The sequence below is a fragment of the Lynx canadensis genome, chromosome B4, assembly GCF_007474595.2.
Source record: "Lynx canadensis isolate LIC74 chromosome B4, mLynCan4.pri.v2, whole genome shotgun sequence".
In the NCBI taxonomy this organism is placed as follows: Eukaryota; Metazoa; Chordata; class Mammalia; order Carnivora; family Felidae; genus Lynx; species Lynx canadensis.
Window position 1 is genome coordinate 69,520,456 of NC_044309.1, and position 22,938 is coordinate 69,543,393.

General features: G+C 39.4%; 1 protein-coding gene across 1 annotated transcript in view; it reads right to left on the bottom strand.

Annotated features, from left to right (window-relative positions):
• Window positions 1-22,938, bottom strand: part of PRICKLE1 (prickle planar cell polarity protein 1) — a 112,032-nt gene that overhangs the window by 88,059 nt on the left and 1,035 nt on the right. The window lies entirely within an intron of this gene.

The window sequence follows — 22,938 nt, forward strand, 5'->3', positions numbered from 1 at the left end:
GAGAGAGAGAGAGAGATTGAGAGCCAAGCAGGCTCCATATTCCGCTCAGAGCCCAACGCAGGGCTCAAACTCACAACCATCATGACCTGAGCCGAAATCAAGCGTCAGGCGCTCAACCGACTGAGCCACCCAGGTGCCTTCAGATTTTCATTTTAGATATATCACTTTGCAATGTGAAGGGGGCAAGACTGGAGGCCCAAAGCCTGCATGGTGGATTAGCGAACTAAGACAAAAGATAAAACCTTGGAAAGAAGAGGACGGCTGGTCCCAGAAATGTCCAGGAGGCAAATTAGATGGGACTTGTCCCTGAATGAATGTGAACGAGACAAGCCGTCTGGGTAACTTCCAAGTTTCTAGTTTGATTAACTAGGTAGTTTTGAGGCTACTAACTTAGAAGGATAGACACAGATGGTGGAGAAGATCGGAGGATGGACAATGGCAGACAGAGCGGCTGGAGGGGGGAGGCAGCTGCCTGACAGGTGTCTTAGCCTAGGGCTCTAAGGCTGACCTCCAGCCAGCTGGGGCTCACTGTACTGACTCCTATAAGATGACCCGGATTCTAGTCTGGTGCTAACACGTACGAGCCGAGTAAGATTCTCTCAACCACTTGGAATCTGCTTCTTTATAAAATTAGACAGCTAACCCACAGTTTGTTACCAGGATCAAATAAGAATGTGTGTAAAAGCAGTCTTCAACTCTGAAGCTTTAGAGTTAAGACCTTCCCTCTCTGTGTCTGTCTCTCCATTCATCAAACCCAGGCACCAAAGATGAAGAACTAGACAGTGACCCCCACTGGCGTTGATACAGTTATCAGGATCTGGTGTCCCAAACTTGGCTTTTCACTTGAAAAGCATTTATTTACTCATCAAATAAAAAAAAACCTTTGAGTCCTATTATATGCTTAAAAAAATTTTTTTAAATGTTTATCTATTTTTGAGAGAGACAGAGACAGAGTGCGAGCAGGGGAGGGGCAGAGGGAGAGGCAGACACAGAGTCAGAAGCAGGCTCCAGGCTCTGGGCTGTCAGCACAGAGCCAGACACGGGGCTCGAACTCACAGACCATGAGATCACGACCTGAGACCCAGTCGGACACTTAACCGACTGAGCCACCCAGGTGTCCCCAAATGCTTTATTTTAAAAATGGAAACATGATTTGAAACAACAATGAAAAAGAATCACGAATAATACACACTTGTTTTCTTTAAGGACTTCAAATTTCAGGATGCAGAACATAAAATATAAAGAGATGAACTATGTGTTCTGTGCTGTAATGGAGACCTGAGGCTGAGTGAAGTGGATGAATTCACCTGCCATCTTTGCCAAAGGGTTAGCTAACCTCCTTACTTAGTCCAATTCTGTATATGAGGGGCAAAGAGATGATTATTACTATTTAAAATAATCGTGTGCAGTGGAATTAACTGGCCTCATGGGGCATCAACATACCTTAACAAAACGTTCAGAGGATTGAAACCTTGCTAATGCTCTTCTCTAAAACTTTTTACATTTAGAATACAGAGATCATCAATCCAAATGATCTATTGTATACTACAAACGTTCCTGACGGAACCAATCAGTTGACAGACAAATATGTACTAAATACATATTCTGTGCCAGGAATTCTGTTAAGGGCAGGATACACTCTTTAACAATCTCCAATGTCCCCCAAAAGTCTACACTGACCCCTTCTTAATAGAACTGTACTTTTTGAGCTTTCATTACAAAAGCTATTAGGGTATAACCTGGTATAGAAAATTTCAGTCTTGCCAGACTGTTTCTGGGTTACTTCCAAAATGGAGTTAAAATTTTGGTGTATTGTCGCTAATGTAAAAGGTATTTCAATAATTTTTTTATCGTACTTTTCTCCACCTTATAAGGGAACATTAACTCCCAGATGACATCAAGGTCCAAGACTGAAGGTCAGAAGTGTAAGGGTTACCATCTTTAGGTGGAAATGCCTTCCTCTTTAACCACGCGTACACACACACGAACACACATGGAGATGAGGAAGAGCGCAAAGAGAAATTCGCGATAACTCCTGCAAACCTTCATCTCCATCCTCACAACCCAGTATTTATAACATCTGATAATATGTGATTTGTACGTCTTTGGTGTATAATAAAGGTTCACTGTGGATGAATCTGGTCCAATAAGCATCCACCTGAAGATGAAACTAAAGAAAAAGAAATTAAACACACAAATCATCTTTGAGATCTGTATACAATTTGCTACAATGTACAGTATCATTTTTGCTATACTTTGGCACATGATGAACGTTTTCTGCATTATTATAAATGACAAAAATCCCACACGTAAATACTAATGTATACAAGGTAGGGTGGCAAATCTACTTGATGGAAAAATGAAGTGACACTGAGTATCCTCAAGAAGTTCATTTTAGATCAGGAAGGCAATTTTACTCTATTGCGTGCATTTTTTAAAATGTTTATTTATTTTTGAGAGAGACAGCACCAGTGGGGGAGGGGCAGAGAGAGAAGGAGACACAGAATCTGAAGCAGGCTTGAGGCTCCAAGCTGCCAGCACAGAGCCCGATGCAGGGCTCGAACCCACAAACTGTACATCACGACTGGAGCCAAAGTCAGACACTTAACTGCCTGAGTTATCCATGCACCCCTCTACTGTGTGCATTAAAAGAATTCTGTCGCACTCCAGAAAAAAATACGGTCTTTGGTAGAAAAATAGTAAGCAGAAAGAAAAATCCATAACCTCATCTTAGAGACAAACACAGACATACAAACACTAACACAAATGAGTATTCACTTTTCTCCCCCAAAGAGTGAGCACATCCTACTTTACTATTTTATCATCTGCTTTTCCACTTCAATATACCCTGAATATCTGTTCATACAACTTTACTTTTGTACCTTTATTTTTAACAGCTGCATAATTTTCCACCCTTTGAACATTTTTTCCCTAGCTTTTAAGGTCTATAAAAGCTTTCTGACAGCATTTTAAAATGTAAAGTTGAAACAGGCATTAAAAAAACTCAGTCAATATATCAGTTCAGCAATGGGCCTTTAATATATTGTTTTTAATTTAAAAAACAAAATTCTATAATGTGACATTAAATTTCATAATGCCCTTAGATTTGCAAGTTTTATAAAATGGAGTTCAAATCCAAGTTCATTTAAAAGACAGGTAACTGCTTTCAAGCAATGCATTTGTTTTAAGAGAGGAAAGGTCATTTCAAGTTTAAGACTGCCATCTAGTGCCTCCTTTCTTCCTGTTGGATGCGGGAGGCTTTCAGTTTAAGGATATTCTACAGTTAACTTTCTGGACTGGTTAACTTGGGTTTTCAAGAGGTAACCTTTTTCAGCCTATACTTCATTCTATGGTAACAGCTGTGCCGATTAAAGAAACTGATCGCTGTCTTGGAGAAAAAGTAAGGCATAGACTTGAAATTAAAAAGCAGTCATTTATCATCCTTTGCTGACCTATGCAATTAAACATGACCCCCCAAACAAGACAAATTAACCCTTTGTGCTGAGGTAATCCCTGGGATAGATGGATCAGTAATGGGAACATATCACTCTACCGAGGTTCATGTTTAAGATGAGCAGTGTGGCATTAGAAATTCTGCTCTGGCTGGTACAGATGAAAGACTGTATCATCAGCCAGCTGAACGGCACAGATTCTGAAATCAGAGTCCCTCAGAGGCACCTGCTATAGACTAGATACTCTCTGGGTGACCCAAGGCATTCCTTTGTGATTCAATGTAAAATCAATGTCCCAGCAAGATGTTAGGTGGCACTGAGCTAATGGACAAGTAAATTAACAAGGGAGGCACAGCAAAGGAGGCCTCAGCCTTATGAGCTCATTAGGCAGTTCAAATTGGAATAGTTCCAAGACACCTGGGTGGTTATGTCCACCTACCTGAATTACCATGGAAGTTTCAATTGGATACAGTTCCCTTCCATGAGTCATAAATTATTTAACTTTTACTCTGCACTGTTAAACAATTGTCATGTTCCATGCTTAAGTGGCTGCCTTCCAAATGGAGTATGAAATGACTTTGTGATAAAATTCACCGGAGTCCTAACGTATGAAAGAAGCTGTACTAGTTTAGATAAAATTCCATCTGGCAGCTCAACTGATCAAGATATTTATTTGATTTCAACAAGTCACAGACGCAGTATTAGGCAATTCTGAATGGCATTCGTATCTCTCTTCTAGAAAACACCTAGCTTATGCAGATGAAAGGTTAAAAAACTTAAAAATTTTTATATTTATTTCAGTGGATTTCAAAATCCAAATGTGCATCTTAAGAAATAAAAAATTCCATATTCAGTAAGGTCTTGAAAATTATTATATAAACTTTAACATATATAGTCAAAATAAAGAAAAACTATTTAGCTGTATTTTAAAGTAACTTGTATATTTGGGAGATTATTTTCACAAACATTTACATACTAATATCAACAATAACTTAGCTTAATTTAATATGCAATAGTTTGTGTGAATTTAACCTGGACCCCAAAGGTTGTTTTAGCAAATAAAAAACCTTTAATTTCCTAGCCTTTATCATGCAAATCTCCTCAAACAGCCTGTTGAATTCCACCTTCCTCTGGCCACTGAGGAAATGTAGAGAAAAATGTAGCCTCTTTGACTGTGAAAGGAGGTAAACGTAATGAATAGCTAAATTTTCACATGTGTTAATATCATAAAAGAAAAACTATAAATATTTTGGGCTTTTCCATATTATAGATTTGGTATAGGTTTCAGAGTCAAAATAACACCAGCAAAAGGGATGTTATGAAGTGGTATTCTAAGAATAAAATTACAGGTTACTTCTTCTTCCAAGAGAATTCAAAAAGAAGGTAATAGAAGAAAAGAAAATGTCCCATAGCTTATACTACATAGTTGGTTAAAAACGAGTCCCCGAAACCAGCCTAGGGGAGGGTGAGGCATCCAAGCACAAGCTCAGCCTGTATGTGAAGCCAGCAGGGAGAAGCAGGTGAACTTCCAGACCCCAGGCCTTGGGTTGGGAAAGAAGCAGGGATTCTGACGGCTTTCCAGATCCAGCTCCCAGGAGGGAAGCTTGAGTTTATGGTACAAGAACATGAGCACCTAACAGTCCCTTGGATGACCTGGGCCTTTGGGTTCTGATGGTGACACACAGCTTCATGAAAGCCACTGAGCAGCAGAGAGCCCACTTGCTAATTGAGGCCAATCATCTTTTCTCCTTATTTTAGGTATGCCTGTCCGAGTGCCTTCCCCAGTGCAGCTCTGTTACATAAGAAAGGATGCAGTGGATGCTTCTTCCCCTTTCCTTCCTTCCATCACCCCCTTTCTTGTGATGTATAGGAATTATGTCTATTATTACGTTTTTTCAGTATTAGTTGAATGAATGAATGAATGAGAGACAAATTTTAAGTGTAAACAATTTGGGTAGATTTTACATTACAATTAACTTTCAAAATAGAGAAGCATTTGCAAATTTTTAAAAAATTATTATCTGTAAACCAGATGATCTTCATCTATACTTTGGAACATTTAAACAGAGAAACACTATTCATGATAGGGCTTTTTTTTTCCTTTGAGGAATATTAAACTATATCACTAACACTTATTTTTCTTATTTTTATTTTTTTTAAGTTTATTTATTTATTTTGAGGGAGAGAGAGAATCCCAAGCAGGCTCCACACTGTCAGCACAGAGCCCGCCCGACATGGGGGTCCATCCCACAAATTGAGCGATCATGACCTGAGCCAAGATCAAGAGTCAGACACTTAACTGACTGAGCCACCCAGGCACCCCTGTTTTTCTTATTTTTAAAAGTAACACACTCATAGCACAAATTTCGGAAAAACTGAAAAAGGGACAAAGGAAAAAAATCATACCCATTCCTAATCTAACCACCAAGAAATACACTACTACTAACATTTTGCAAACACAAAACACATACCTAGAGTCAAGAGGACACCCTTGCAGGGCATCACACCCAAAGTATCCAAGTTCCACAGATCCAGCACAGGGTCCTCCGGGGAGCCGCTTGGGCATGGGAGGACTGTTTCACCCTAAACAAAGTTAGTGGTTTCTGATCATTAATCAGACTGTGCTCGGTTACACTGAGAAATATAACGGTTGAAGAAATAAAAATATCCTGTGGAGTAGCCCGCTTGAGAAACATGAGTAATACGCTAGGGCTACTGTACAATACTTAGGCAAAATGACTGAATTACCTTAATGGATACTGTCATCAAGCCAGGACCACCAAATATATACACATCAACCAAAAGACAAGGATAAACCCATTCGAGACACTTCTCCCCTTGGGTTGCTTTAGAATCACTCCCAAGAGCTCCCACCCATTTCTCTGTTTATAGACTCTATTTGGACGACCTGCAATTCTGATTAAACCATGAGTTCTCCTCACTCATGTGAGTTAAATTGCTGACTTCTATAAACAGAAGGCATTGCTCCCAAAGACTGGGAAACTATTTTATCCTAAAAAATAAGAAAGGCAATGCAAAGGAAGTTATCTTTACAATTACCATGTGCAGCAGAAGAGGCATGATCATGGAGATTAAGATAGCCTTCAGAGTGATACTATTCTCTAAATTTGGACTGAGAAGGGGAACATATTATTCATTCTCTCTCAGCATCGGTATAGATTTTTCCAAACTGTGTTCAAGGAACCAGGACCCCCACCTGGCTGGGGAGGAGACAGGGAGACTGACACTGTGGACCGTAAGTTGCCAGGTAAAATGCAGGATGCCCAGTTAAATTTGTATCTCAGATAAACCACCAATAATTGCTTTAGGGACATGCAATATTTGGGACATACTCACACTAAAACTTATTGTTTATTTGAAATGCAAATTAGCCAGGCATCTGATGTGTTTTCTTATTTTGATAAATCTGGAAGCCCTGTGATGAACCCCTTCTCTACCCCCAACAAGAGCAGTCCTACTTTACATACTGGAGTTCCAGATGATCTTGTGTTTAAGAAAGTGTTCACCTATCAAAAAAACAAAAACAAAAACAAAAACAAAAAAGCAAACTTTGAAAAGCAGTTTGCTGGGGGAATCGAGGCAACACTCTCAACTCCACTGTCTGTGGATTTCCCATCAATAAAGCGGGGTGCGTCTGGCTGTTGTGAAAATTAATTAAAGCTTGTAAAGCCCTTTGAAATTGGCATGTTCAGCCGCATATGCTACAAAATATTTATCACATGCCAGACTTCCTGAAAACATACTGATTAACAATTAGATGGCAGAAATCTAAAATATGTTAAATCACAATTTTTATGTCACCATATTGAAGAAACACATATTGAAACACAGCAGAATCTTCCAACCTGTGAGTTTATCTCTGAAACACGAACATACATGATTTGCTTTTAAAAGTACAGTACTTTATATTGTGATGTTTTTTTTTTTCCCCAGCTGAATCAGAGATTTTAAAATAGGACTTCAAGAAAACAATCAGGAAATGAAGAAAATAGTTCATCTCCTATGAGTCTATTGTCTGCTATTTCTGCTTGGTAAGGTTTTTTAAGCTTAAAAAAAAAGTTTTTCTGAAAACAAAACAGAGATACCAACACAATAAAACACATCTGGAGGCCACTTGGTGACATTCAGGGTTCTTTATCCCCCCCAACCATTAGCTTTCAAGGAAAGTTCTTACAGTACTTAAAGTAAATGTCATAAAAGTATAACACTCATTACATAATGTTGTCTAAACACTTGAGGCTGAAATTGAAACCTGGCAGTGAAACTGAAGAGCAAATAAATTTAGATCGTACCAACGTAACAATGAAAAGGCACAGTGTACATAGTTGGTAGACTGGCCCAGGTAAATGCACCATTTGAGGAGAATAGAGAGCTTGTATTCAGAAGCTTCAAGTCAGTGACAGAGAAGAAAGGATCGCAATGAAAGCTGTCAAAATTTAGATCTAGTTTCTGATTGAGATTTTATACAGGTGGCAAGAAGTGCACGAGCAAGAGCGTAATTAGTCTCAGAGCCAGACAGAAAGGCTTGCAATTCACAGAGTACCATGCTTGTCTCATTTTCCTGCCTTTGCACACACTTTTCCTTCTGCCCAGGATGAGTCATTCTCCAGTTCCAATGCCACGGCCAACTCCCGTGCAGTCATTAACATCCAGCTCAACCGTGTCCCCCTCTCTGAGGCCTTCCTTGATGAGGACTTCTGCCTTTGCCTCTGTGCCACTACTACATCTAGTACGGTCCTCTATTCCTGCCTCCACCACAAGGATGTTTCACAAAGAGGCACTGCGATGCCTTCCTTCCCTACACAACCGCCAGGTCTTTAAAGACAAGAAACCACCCCTACACAATGTTTGTATTTCCAGAGCCTAGCACAGAGCCCAGCTCACCGCAGGGCTCAATAATGGTGTGTTGAAATGAAAATGATGTCCCTGAATTGAAAAAAAAGTGGGGAAGTTTAGCATTCAATGATTAACATGTATTTGTAAGTGCCATTTCTCTTTATTTTCAGAGCATAGAAAAGAAAAAGGAAAGACAGAGACTATGAAAAAAGAGCTACTACCGTCACTTTGAAGCAAATAAATGGTCAGGGAAAGAGGCAAAAGATGAAAGGTTCTGTACATCCGCTTAAGGAGCCAGAGCAACAGAAACCACTGTGAACTATTCCCAAACCATCTCTGCAAAAGTGTGCCAACTGTAACCTGGAGGGCCAGCCTCCCAACCGAGGGCATACGTGACTTTATTTCTGGCCCACCCTCTAACAGTCTGCTGAGAAGGCCCACAAAGGTGTCATTAAGAAATGGAATGCCTTCCTGCAGCCCTTTCACACACTCATTACCAGCTGATAGCGTTTGATCTTTGAGTCATGGCTCGAGTGACCCAGATTCAAACTGGTGATTATTAATGTCACATTTATATAGATAGTCCTTCCTATTAGAACAGCACTTCATAGTCATTTATGAATCTGCCAGGAGATGTGCCACGGCTCATTGCTATGTTCATCCGAACAATTCATAAACTCCATCTTCTTAGATATAACACAGATGGTATACGACTTCCCGGTGGGCCATTTGTAACTTTGGGTTCAGCCTAATTAGAATGTGAATGCGATCCAAGGCCCTAAGAATTTGGTTAAAAGTTACAGAGTTAATTAATCACAGTGCTATAAAAATGGAACACCCAGGCCAGCAGGTAAGGTGACATACGCCAACATGTGGTGTTTCAGGTTAATACAGAAAGAGTTTCACCACTGTACTGCATATTTTTCACTAGCTTTTATTTGGGGAGTGGGGGAGACAAGAATATTATCACAGGGGCGCCTGGGTGGCGCAGTCAGTTAAACGTCCGACTTCAGCCAGGTCACGATCTCACGGACCGTGAGATCGAGCCCCGCATCGGGCTCTGGGCTGATGGCTCAGAGCCTGGAGCCTGTTTCCGATTCTGTGTCTCCCTCTTTCTCTGCCCCTCCCCCGTTCATGCTCTGTCTGTCTCTGTCCCAAAAATAAATAAACGTTGGAAAAAAAATTTAAAAAAAAGAATATTACAGTTTCAAAAATATTAGGAATGCAACTAAAATGGGCTGTTTTTATTTTCCAGCCTCTCTACCCTTCCCCAAATTAGTTCCAATTTGGTCGATGGACACACACAGGTTAAACAAAGTTATAATCACAATGTGATTACAAAAGAAAGTGAACATACTGCTTTTGAGTTCTACTTTATAAGTTTTCCACATTTCCCATGCACAAACACAGTATACACATTCCTAATTTTTAGTATGAACATAAGAATGCCATTGTTGTAACTATGTCAGATTAACGATTTGCTCTTAATATTACTATAGTTTTAAGCTCCTCATATTAAACTATAATGTAACCTATTAAACCAAAATTTTGGTAAGGGGAAGTGTATAATTTCTCTTAGGTCTTTAACACATAGCTATTGTTGAATGCTGAACTGGCCACACTGAATCATGAATAAGGAAACCATGTTTTAAAGTCTCACCTGGCTAAAATGAATAATTTTGAGTTCACTATTAAATAATTCTAGCCTGAGATTTAGGTAGTGATAATTAATGATTTAAAAAAATCAGCTCCTATTTATTACCAATTCTCCTTGAAGTTGCAGCCTCCAAATTCAGTATTTTAGAATTCAGAAATTTTGAGCCTAAAAGGTCATCAGGACCCTCCTTTTATAATTGAGGAAACCAAGACAAAGAGCAGATAAGAAGTCCAGAAAATTAAGTGACTTATCCAAGGTCACATGCAAGTTAGTGATAGAAGAGGCTGTAATTGGGACACCTGGGTGGCCCAGGCAGTTGAGCATCCAACTTCGGCTAAAGTCATGATCTCATGGTTAGTGGGTTGGAGCCCCGCGTTGGGCTCTGTGCTGACAGCTTGGAGCCTGGAGCCTGCTTGGGATTCTGTGTGTCCCTCTCTCTCTCTCTGCCCCTCCCCTGCTCATATTCTGTCTCTCTCAAAAATAAACATTAAAAAAAAATTTTTTTAAAGGAGAGGCTGTAATTATCTAAAAGCATTTAATATAGAACGAATGTAAACATCAATATTTACAAAACAATAAAACATCATCAAACAATTTTGTAGAAGTCTCAAGTGCTTGTTTATTTTCCCTCTTGCTTTTTTCTTCTTTCTTTCCAAAAACTGAACTACAAACATTCATTTATTTAGGATCTGCCAAACCAAAGCTCCTTAAGAAGGTGCATCTTGAACTAACAGGCAGCTTCTTCAACAGTAAATTGGGAAAATCTCAGTTAAACCTCCACACAAAGATGCAGTAAAGGTAAATGAATTTGCAAGGCTTTGTGTATGTTGGAGGTATTAGTCTTATTAGTAGTAAAGACCCCCCCCCCCCCAGTCAAAAGATGTAATTTCTGGACAAATAAGTGGGTTCAGCTCCTTAACAGGAGAGCTGACCCAATGCCCATTTAGCCCTGGAACCTGAGACATTAAAATAATAATTTTAAGCAACTAGGTTTCCTAGTAAGCTAGTTGAAATCACTTAGAGGATTAGCTTTTCACCTCTGGAATTTAAGTCAGACGATTTCTTGAGTGAAAGATGGCCCATTGTTACCCTTGTTTTAACACACAAGGCAACAGCACAAGTCTGTCTCAAGATACTGCCTCTATTTTTGGTAAAGGTTACAGAGTAGCTTGGATACATTATGGAGAGGAAAGTCACATAGCTTCCTTGCTGTGAATATTCAATCTTCTATTAATACGATCCATCTGCTATTTGATTACGTTTCACTGGTCACTTTGTGGTAGAGGGGAGGGCAGGAGGGGTATTCTGTCAGTCTTTTCCCTCATATTCTTATCATGTTCCTCTGGCTTTATTCAGACAAGGAAGGAAACAGCTCAGAAACCTTACTTTAGCTGCAGAAACAAAACAAAACAAAACAAAACAAAACAAAACAAAACAAAATGCCCATACAAATCCAAACAACACCTAGAAAAATCTTTGTTCTGGAAATTCACACTCGGATAAAAACAAAATACTGGGTTCTCTTTGCCTTTATTTTATATGTAACATTAAAGTGGTCCACAAATGCTTATCCGGTAAAATGAGGGTAGCCATTTGCTAACTTTACTATAAAATAAGAACATAAGCATAAAACTCTCTAACTTGCCCAGCAATACATACTGTTAGATTGGGGAGGAGGTGTCCCAATTTGAAGCGCAGACAGCTCCCTATCTTTTTGCAGTCATTCATTCTGCAGGTGTTTATTAAGCACCTTCTATGTGCCTCTAAGATTGAGGATAAAGCAGGAGACAGCATAGAGACTACTTCATGGAACAGACAACTATAATAACTAAGTATCTCTCTGATAGTGGTAAGTGCTATGGAGAAAAGTCAGCAGGTTGAGCGGTCTCAGGAGTGCTGGGTAATGTCCCGGGCAGGCAAGGGTGCTGCCATTGTATACAGGGTGATTAGGGAAAGCTTCCCCTGTATCAGATGACTTTTGAGCAGAGACCTGAAAAGATGCAGTGAGCTATGATCCCACCTGGACAAACCTAAACTTGTCCTTTTATATTAGCTTGTCAAGTCTAGTCAAACAAGGAGATTAGCTGTGAACTGTCAGAAAAAAGTGAAACTTATAAATAATAAAGCTTTATACAATACTTTGAACCAGCTCTCAATTTATCTCCAATGATCCTTAAACCCTGTTTAGCTACAACTTAATCTTTTTCCTGACTAAAATGCCTCAGAGTATCTCTTCATATAATGGCTAAGAGAGAGAGTTTTCCAGTTACATTGTGCAAACAACACAAGTAGATTAATTCAGGTAGAAATTTCCACTCTACTGTCCTGATTACTTGATTTGGCAATGGACATCCAGTAGGAAAAACTGAGCTGAGGTTAGCTGATTTTGCTACTGGTCATCCTATACAGTGAAAGGTCAAAGGAAACTGGACAGTTATCCAGGTTTTAGAATGGTGTGTTTTTAAGGTCCTTCTTTTAATTACAAATAAAACAAAACCCCACCCAAAAAACGGCAACATATAACATATAACAGCAATGTATAACAACAACAAAAAAAAATATGTAAGCTATGTAAGTATAAATTTCCTTTTTTGTTTATTTGTCTATACTATATAGGCACAGCCAGTAGTGATAATGACGGATTTTTTTTAATTTACTTGCTATTTTACAGCAAGGGTAATAATGGATAATGATAGGAAACAATCCATTTTCAAAGACCAAATAAGAAAAAGCAAAGAAACAAAATGGCTCATAAACTCTTTTAATCAATTTCCATAAAACTATGTAACCAAGAATTTTTCAATGTTTGAAAATAAAACTTTCAGATGCATCACAGTTATTTGAGAAAAACTGAGAGCATACTTATCATATTTTATTAAGACTCTGATTTATCTAGAACAAGAAATATATATACATTTTGGATATGAGCCTCTGTATAATATGGATCTGGACAGTTTTAAAGCACTTCATATGTTATGAAATATATGATATGCATTCATGTCTGTAAAAGAATCAAAATAATTGCTGGCCATAAAAAATAGTTATAATTAGCTAGCTTACTACACTAACAAAAAAAAAATACGAATTGGCATTTCTGTTGTTGAAAAGGACGAAGGGCTTAATCAGACACACACTTTATTAAGGCATTGTATTGGCAGGGGCACCTGAGTGGCTCAGTTGGTTGAGCCTCTGACTTTGGCTCAGGTCATGATCTCAAGGTTTGTGAGTTTGAGCCCCACACTGGGCTCCCTGTTGTCAGCTCAAAGCCTGCGTCAGATCCCCTTCCCTCTGCCCCTCCCCTGCACTCTCTCTCTCTCTTTCTCTTTATTAATGTTTAATGAACATTAAAAAAAAAAAAGAAGATTCTCTCTCTTCCTCTGCCCCTCTTCCCTGCTCCTTCTCTCTAAATAAATAAATAATAATAAAAAGACACTATAGTGGTAAAAATCTATTGAAGAATTTTGACCTTTGTAATTAAAATGACCATAATTAAAATGTAATAAAATGAGATTTAAAATTGTAATGAGGGGCGCCTGGGTGGCGCAGTCGGTTAAGCGTCCGACTTCAGCCAGGTCACGATCTCGCGGTCCGGGAGTTCGAGCCCGGCGTCGGGCTCTGGTCTGATGGCTCAGAGCCTGGAGCCTGTTTCCGATTCTGTGTCCCTCTCTCTCTGCCCCTCCCCCGTTCATGCTCCGTCTCTCTCTGTCCCAAAAATAAATAAACGTTGAAAAAAAAAAAATAAAATAAAATTGTAATGAAGTTGTAAGTTTGTTAGATGAGCTCTGAAACCTTTATAGCAATTATGGTTGGGTTATATTTCTCAAACTGATACACATTAGAATGACCACAGAAAACTGCACATTCATTCATTCATTCATTCAACATATACAGGCACCAGAAGGTAAGGACACTTAGGAAAAACTATGTTTTTCATAAGATAAACTATTTTTTAACAGTAGGTTAATTACACTTTAAATTATCTGCTCCCACAGGGCGCCTGGGTGGCGCAGTCGGTTAAGAGTCCGACTTCAGCCAGGTCACGATCTCGCGGTCCGTGAGTTCGAGCCCCGCGTCAGGCTCTGGGCTGATGGCTCCGAGCCTGGAGCCTGTTTCCGATTCTGTGTCTCCCTCTCTCTCTGCCCCTCCCCCGTTCATGCTCTGTCTCTCTCTGTCCCAAAAATAAATAAACGTTGAAAAAAAAAATTAAAAAAAAAAAAAAATAAAATAAATTATCTGCTCCTTTATTTCCCAACCTCCAGGTAACTTTTCAGAAGTGCCTCTGAATTTATTTTTTAAAAATAAACTATTCTTTTTTAAATTTCCCCTTATTGTTTACTTATTTATTAAACTGTTTTTGAATTTGCGTATAGCTGACCTACAATGTTACATTAGTTTCAGGTGTACAACTTAGTTATTCAACTTCTATATGTTATGCCACGCTTATCACAAATGTAGCTACCATCTGTTACCACACAACGCCATTATAATATCATTGACTATATTCCCTACGCTGTGCCTTTTATTCTTGCGATTTATTCATTCCATAACTGGAAGTCTGTATCTTCTATTCCCCTCCACCCATTTTGCAACCATCAGTTTGTTCTACTTAGAGATCTGATTTGTTTGCTTATTCATCTATTGTTTTCAGATTCCACATGAGTAAAATCATATGGTATTTGTCTTTCTCAGTCTGATTTATTTTACCTAGCATAATACCCTCTAGGTCCATCCATGTTGTCATAAATGGAACAATCTCATCCTTTGGCTCAGTAATATTCCATTATATTATAATATAATTATATATATGCATATACATTATATATATTATACATACTCACACCGCATCTCCCTTATCCATTCATCTATTGATGGACACTTAGGTTGCTTCCATATCTTGGCCATTGTAAATAGTGCTGCAATAAACACAGGAGGGCATGCGTCTTTTCAAAGTGGTGTTTTGTTTTCTTTGGGTAAATAAATAGCCAATAGAATTATTGGATTATATGGTATTTCTACTTTTAATTTTTTGAGGAACCTCCATACTGTTTTCCACAATGGCTGCTAATTTACACTCCCACTCCTTTTGCTCCACATCCTTGCCGACACTTGTTATTTCTGTATTTCTGAATTTAAAGCAGTGAGAGCAGTTGTTAATCTGGACCCCCGAAAATAATCGATACACTACGGGATATTCCAAAAGTCTGGAAACAGAAGGAAAATGATATATTTGTCATGTTGTTTTTCAGATGAACAATTATATCCATCGTTTTTAATTTGGAAAGGTATCTGGAATGTTGACAAAAAGCATATTGAGCATGTTATTTTGGAACGTAATATTACATTTTCAAAAAGTTTCCTGACTTTCTTGGCTCTCTCTATTTGTCACGTGCCAGGCCATGTTAGGTAGGCATTGGGTATGCAATGGTGAGCAGACATGGTCCCTCCCTCACATTAATTACCAGTAGTATTTACAAGAGCAGAACATAGACCATCTTGAAACTGGGCTACCGCGGTATCTATAAATTTTTGACAGCAACATGAGGAATAAACATAGAGGTGAGGGAAGGAGGGAGAAAGGAAAGAAGGAAAGAAAAGCAGTTCAGCTTAGTAGGATTAGAAACAAAATTTTAGAACTAGAAGGAAATCTTAGAGATCATCTGATTTAGTGGCTCTTAACCACAGCTGCGCATCGAATTACCTACGAAGCCTTTTCAGGCTAAATGTGCAAGACCACACTCAAAACCTCCTGCCTTAAAATCTTTGTGTATTTGTATTTTGAAAAAGCTGCACAGACATTTATGATTCAAACCTTTGGTTAATATGTACTGATCTAGCCTAATTCCCTCACTTAAATATGAGGAAACTGAGGCCCAGAGAGGTTGAGAGGCCTCCCCAAAATCACACAGCTATATATTACAGTCTAATTTTCCTGATTTTCAGAAAGAGACTGGAGAAAAGCTGTCTTTTTCTGCATTATTATACCACATCACTATTGTCTATTCCTTTTTTTTTTTTTTTTAATGTTTATTTATTTTGAGAGACAGAGAGTGTGAGCCAGGGAGGGACAGAAAGAGAGAGAGTTTCTGAAGCAGGCTCCAGGCTCTGAGCTGTCAGCACAGAACCCGACACAGGGCTCAAACCCACGAACTAAGAAATCATGACCTGAGCCAAACAGGATGCTTAACTGAATGAGCCACCCAGGCACCCTAGCACTATTCTTGAAGCTCTGCTCAAGAAGAGACAGGATAAACTGACCAGTACTTGCCAGAAATTACTGAACCAAAGTAAAAAGCCAGTGTCAACGGGCAAGACAAACATATAAATAGCAAAAGACCCATCATACACCATAGCAAGCTGGTTGCTTCCTCCTTAAACAGCCAAGTCAAGCTAGTTTAAAACATTCTCAAATAAATATCATTATTCCTATCAGTTTCTCATGTCAGCACTGCAATGAATAATAATTTTGGGTTTCACAGATAAGGAGGGGGAGAAGAGAGTGATTTTTCTGGTTTATTCCTTAAAATTCAGAAGATCAAAAAAAAACATTTCTAACACCTCAATATGAAGAAAGACTGGTCTGCCTTTAACGTGTTTGGCAGTACTTAAGGACATGTTTTTGGCTATTAGCCTGGCAAGCTGTTTAAGCTTATAGAAGGCCCACAAAGGAAACTTACATGATTACGTTAACTAAACACAAACATCTTCTCTGTATATTTTATTCCCTCCCTTCACATTCACAAAAACATAAGGGCCAAAGTACTTTAGAATTAGGTGGGGGGAGCAAGTTGTTTATCACTTCAGCTCCTTTCTCAAGGCTTGTGTAAATAAGAACTAAGGAACTCAATGAAATTATTCATGTGATCCTTGCAATTAACAAGGCTAAGCATCAGAAAGCAGTTCAAAATTTGTAGGAAGCATATGGATTTCCTTACAAGAAACATCTGTGATTCTCTAAGGTACTTCAGACCTCACTTTATCTCTTTCTAAAAATTATGTAACATGCGCATCCTCCAAGCTCCGAACACACTTATTACATAGTCACAGAAGAATTTAAAATGCCGTCTTTTTTTTGACACACATTACAATAAGTGTTTCAACACTGGAGCACTAAGCAGTCTTTGCACATAAAATCTAACCGTTCCCTAAATTGTTTGGAAGTGATGTTTTAAAACAAAACAAAATGCCACACTAGCTCTTTTTCAGATCCTAACTAAGGACCTTAGATTATCCAAGCATGTAAATAACATAGTTGGAAATATCAATTACGGTTAACAAGTCCTGAGTGTCTTCAGGAGATTACCATATTATTTGCTTATCAGTGAGATAAAAGAAAAAAAAAAGAAGCGCAAATGCTTTTGGTGAAACTGTAACATGGTTTAAATCAGTTTACTATTTTTAGACTGAAAGAGTGGTATATATGCACTTGTATTTGTGTGTGTGTGTGTGTGTGTGTGTGTCCAGAAGACAGCATTTTAACTAGGGCAGAGGAGATGGCCAATATAGAAAAGGGTTTTAATAGACTTTCTATTTCAACTATGGTTACTGTGGGCTTTGTCACTATAGCAATGGGCCTGGTGGGGCATGTATCTGGCAGGCTGGGGTGCTCAGCTGATAAAGCAACATAAACCTCGTTTTACCTCGAGCTGAGCAAATTTCCTCTAAAAAGGAAATTTTTAGAATTAAAATTAATTGCAAGACAGTGTTTCAAGGATAAAGGAGAAGTCTAAGCATCAGTCGGAGGGCACTTCTTCACAAGACACTGCTACATGAAATCCAACCTCACGCTTTCTCCTAGATTATATCAAACGCCTTCACTATCGTTCGTTAAAGGTAGTACCTTGGATTTAGGCAGTAGCCTCCAGGATCTCAATGATTCCTAGCAGCCTGGGTTAATTTCAGCTGTCTCTACAGGGGCTACATGAAACATGGCATTTACAAATTTGGATTATACAGCACTATTTATTACGCTATGGAAGATTTCCAAAAATGCCAGAAGAGATGTTGGCATTTATGCAAGTCAACTACTGTTCAACCCAAAGAAGCACTATATTCTATAGGATGTTTTTGCCAGGATTGAAAGAGCCTATGTGAAAACACCTTAATTAGGACCATCTTAGCACCTCAGTTATTGGATACCCTCTAGCTCTAGGTGTTACATTTCAAATGGGCCAACAAACTATCCTGGAAACAGAACCCTCCCCGCCCCCGCCGCCCGGGTGCTATAACCAATCGCTTCACTCCAAGTCCTGAGAGTGTATATTTTCTTATTTTCAGATTTAATAAGTCAGGTATATCTGGTAGCTATTAAAAGATTGAAACCACTACCGTTTTAAAAGGTTTCAGTGTTCAGAAATTTCAACCCCACAGAGGGGGCAGATCTGGAGGGCCTGGTTGCTGCAGAATAGTGGAATTATTTGCTGGTCCCCCCCCCCCCCATTGCCCCCCCCCCACCGCCACCGCCCCCACCACTCCTTTAAAGAATATTCTTATTGACCTCTCTCTACTCTTTTAATGTATTTTTAACACATGATCATGGGCTCACAAAAGTAAAATAGAAAAATCTGAAGACAGTATGTCAAATAGTCTCCAGTGACCTAAAAAGATAATTTAAGTTTCCCCACAAGGGGATTTTTTTTTTTTATGTTTATTTAATTTTGAGAGAGAGAGAGACAGACAGAGTGGGAGCAGGGGAGGGCAGAGAGAGAGGGAGACACAGAATCTGAAGCAGGCTCCAGGCTCTTAACTGTCAGCACAGAACCCGGTGCAGGGCTCAAGCTCAGGAAGAGATCATGACCTGAACCGGTCAGAGGCTTAACCGACTGAGCCACCCAGGTGCCCCTACAAAGATAATTAGAATGATATTTGGCTAAAGAAGAAAGGGGCGGGGAAACCTGAAAACATTAGCTACTTACAGTATGTGATCAGATAACCTCTTCCCTTCTTATTCTTTGGGGAAATCCAAACTACTGTACAATGTTTCTTTAAAATTTCCTTTAATGAAAAGTTCAGTTATGCTTGCTTAAAGCAAAGGGCCATCCTACAAACCAGGACCAATATTGTATCTTGTTAAGTGGTGGCTACTTTATATCAGACTTTTTTTTTTTAAGGCAACAAAAATGGGGGGGGGAGGTGGTTATAAAAAACTTCACAGGAAACCAAATAGCCTTTATTTAAATTAAAAGCAATCACAGCCTGATTCTTGGAACATGCTTCGAAATGCTTTTTGGCATGCAGCTGCTACATGCCGCCAATATTGTGTGTAATTGGAAACATTTCAAACAGAATTGTTACCAAAGTCAAAGACCATAATTGCGAGCTGTGGGATCTGCCTCGGATAAAAGAAGGGCAGCTGAGTGAGAGCACACTGCACTGAGTCGTCTACTTACCGGTCTGCATCTGACTGCAATATTTCCACTGTATTATTGACAAATCTTTCTTTCCAGAGACCCAATGAGAAAAGAAGGAAACAGAGAAGCATACACAAAGCAAAAGCTGGGGAATGCTATAAATCAGCAATTGGGTCAAAACTCTTAGGAGTATATGACTTCAGTTCTAGAACAACTGAAATAACACAGCCCTAACTTTTTTTTTTTTCCTGAAGTGCAATCCACTAGAAATGAAAGGCACCTCTCCCAAGAGTTGACCCCAAATCTACCAGTGAGAAAAATACAACTGCAGTTTAATTGGTCAGAGGGATCACTTAGGACCAAACTTACAGAAAGCGGGTGGGAAGTTAAGTAAAGCTAAGTGGGACAGGGGATGGGGGGGATGGGGGATGGGGGTTGGGGGTGGGGTTGGGGGAAAGTTAGGTAAGGTAAATGAAAGCTATTTGCTAGTTTACAGCTTTAAGTTTCAAAATGTTTACGCTGGCATCTGCCTTGCTGACATTTTTATTTGTATTTTAAATTTAAAATCTCTCTTTATAAGGAAATGAAGCTGGAAAGGTCTAATCCCTTCAGGATGGGCAATCACTCTTGTTCCTAGAGAGGTCCCTTCAAAAGTGACCAAAATGCATTTTGGAATTTAGTCTAAACAAGTGAACAACACAGAAACACAGGAGGAATTATTCCATTTTCTTTGAGAGGTCTGATCCCCTCTAGTAACTGGAAATAGTGCCAGTGGACCACTGGCTCAGGACTGGTTCTTGGAAAAATCGTGTCATTCTGGCACACAGGGAAGTGATCCGATTATTCGCCGTATCTCCGCGCCAGAAGCGTCATGACATCAGCATGCTCCAACTTGGAATGTATGCCTCTTCCCACCATCCCTCCTTCGGGAGAGAGGGGAATGAGGGAAACATGGGCTTAGCTGGATCCCCCATTTCCACTGCTCCAAGTGTTCCTTCACCAACACACATGCAGTGACCCTCCTTGACTTCAGTTCAGCACAGCTGCAAACTGAGTGTGGTCTTGTGTTACGGGGTGGTGGTGGGAGCTGAGGTGGTACACTTGTGTCTATGGGAGATGGTGAAGTCCAGAAGTGGGGGGACTGCTGTGGTTCCGGGTGCCATCTCTGTCCCCGTACCCTGCTCTGGAGCGCTGGCCCCACATGCTGCCCGAGGTTTCGAGGAACGGCAACAATACGGGACTTGGCACCTAGATTATTGGACTTTCTTCTTCCAGTGTGTTTGCTCTCACAACAGCCTTCCAAAGATGTTAGTGCACAAAATGAAAATGCTTTGTTCTGTGACCAAAAGAAAAAGCCGTAAGGGTCCCTTAAAACACCAACCAACCAAGAAATCCAATTCATTCACTTTCTTAACACCTCTTTATTATGGAATAATTACATGTGGCTATAAGCAAATTGAATACACACTAATAAGAGTTAAACAATTGATATTATTTTACAAAAAGTGAGGGGAAAAGAGCGAGAGAGCTATCTTTCCAACAGGAAGGGGTCTATCCTGGTCAAGTGGCATCTTTAACATTTCTATGCACAGATGAGAATCACTTTGACTTTTTAAATTACTTCCCTTCTTTAAAAGGAAAAATCTACTCTTTATGAACTACTTTAACCAGAAAACTGACTGCAATTAACTAGAATACTGGTAATGATCATTTTTTCTGAAAATCATTTCCCATTGGAAAATACAAACTACAGGTTTAGGCCATTAAGAGTTACTTAATTACTGGAAGGTAATTTTTAAAGATTCTCATTCCATTCCATGAATAATATGAACATCACTCATAATATTCAACTCTGTGTTTTGCTTTCAAGGAATTATCAAAGTTGTTAGAAAAATTATTTTATAATGCCACTTTTTAAAACTTAGATTTCAGCTTAATTTTTCAAATCCTTCATTAAAGAAACCTCAAATTTTAACTTTTTTTTGTGTGTCTTTTCAGAATTTTCATAGGAGAGGATATCAGTAGCAATCAGACTTTCACCCACATCTGACTCTAAACTTAATAGTTTAGCTATTAACCCTACAAGGTTTTTTTTTTTCCTTCCAGCTGATATTAGATTTTATTTGCATGACCAAAGCTGACTCATTGCAATCTCCTTTATTATAGAGACAAACGGTGGTTCCATGGAAGTTGATTACAAAAACATGATAAACTTTTTAAGTTTCATTGGTATTGTTAGCAGAACTGATTGAATCTGTCACTTTAGTAAAATAGATAACTTTTCTTAAAAAAAAATCTGTAAACCAACAGGATCACACGGTGACAAATCAACAGTAAGTACCAAATTAAGGATGGAAAAATTAATTTACTAAACCCATTTGCTCACATCAACATGGCCACCTCTATGTACCATCCAGCTCTTCCCTCCTCCTTTCCTCCTCTCTTCCCCTCCCTCCCTTGATCCTTCCCTTCCCTCCTTCTTTCCTTCCTTCTAGATTTATTCACAAGAATGAGTCACTATTGTTAGCCATGACTTATTAAAACAGATTTTCGAGTCCATCAGCAAGCGTGCTGACTCTTAACTGTGGGTAATGTCCATTTGTTTCCAGAACCTTTAGTTTTAATATGTAGAACACATGCATTGTTAACCTTTAAATCCTCTGTATAAACATTTCTGGAAGGGCTTGTAAAATATCTCCTTCTGTGTTTCCTGACTGGCCAGTTGATGGCAGTTAGAAACCCCCCCTGGTACCAGCAGGTGCTGTATTTTGCTTTCTTCGGGCTCCAGCTGGGTTACAATGACAGATTCCTGTCCCAGGCCAAACCAGCCACCTAGGCTAGGACCCCACTGGAGGCAACCCGAACCAGGCCCCACCAGACAGCAAGATAAATGGCTGCTGTTTAAGTTGAAAATCCCTTGGTGGGAGTAAATATTGTTCCAGGGAAAAAGGCTTGACAAATATTGCGTCATCCTTCCAGAGCTGTCTTGATTAAAGCAGAATCTTTGGATTAAGTTGGTGCTCAATTCAAAATGTATCTATCTTGCTGTCATGGGATTTCCCCCCCCTTCCTAGAGCCTGAAAACACATATTGTTGAGGATGGTCAAACAAGACTGCCGCCTCCCCAAGGGGCTGCAGTCCACTCTTGATAATAGAAGGCGGCTGAACACTGACACTTTGCTGAGGAGAATGGAGACAGCAAAGGCTTAGTGGGAAAAGGCCAGTTGTCACCTAAGTGACAGGCAACAGCTGAGCTCACACATCTGGAGCCGGACCAGGGCAAACATCCAGCAACCCTTGCTGGTCTACACCTTGGGCTTGTCTGAAGGGACAGCAGAAGTTCCCCTTCCTCCAAAAGTACATTAAAAAATAATCTGAGGGTGAAGCACGTCAATTATGTAACACCAGCTGCACACACAGCTGATTAAAATGAAGAGAGAGGGACACGAAACTGTAAGGCATGCTCACGTTGGATTTTGTTAGGTACAAAGCGTCCTGCATCAAATCCATTCTAAAAGTCACATACACATGCATGCTTTTTACAGCACAGATGCATGTGAACCTCTCCGGAGAGGCCACATCTTTCCAGGGGCTTTTTTCCTTTTAGGCAGGCTCCCAGGCTGCG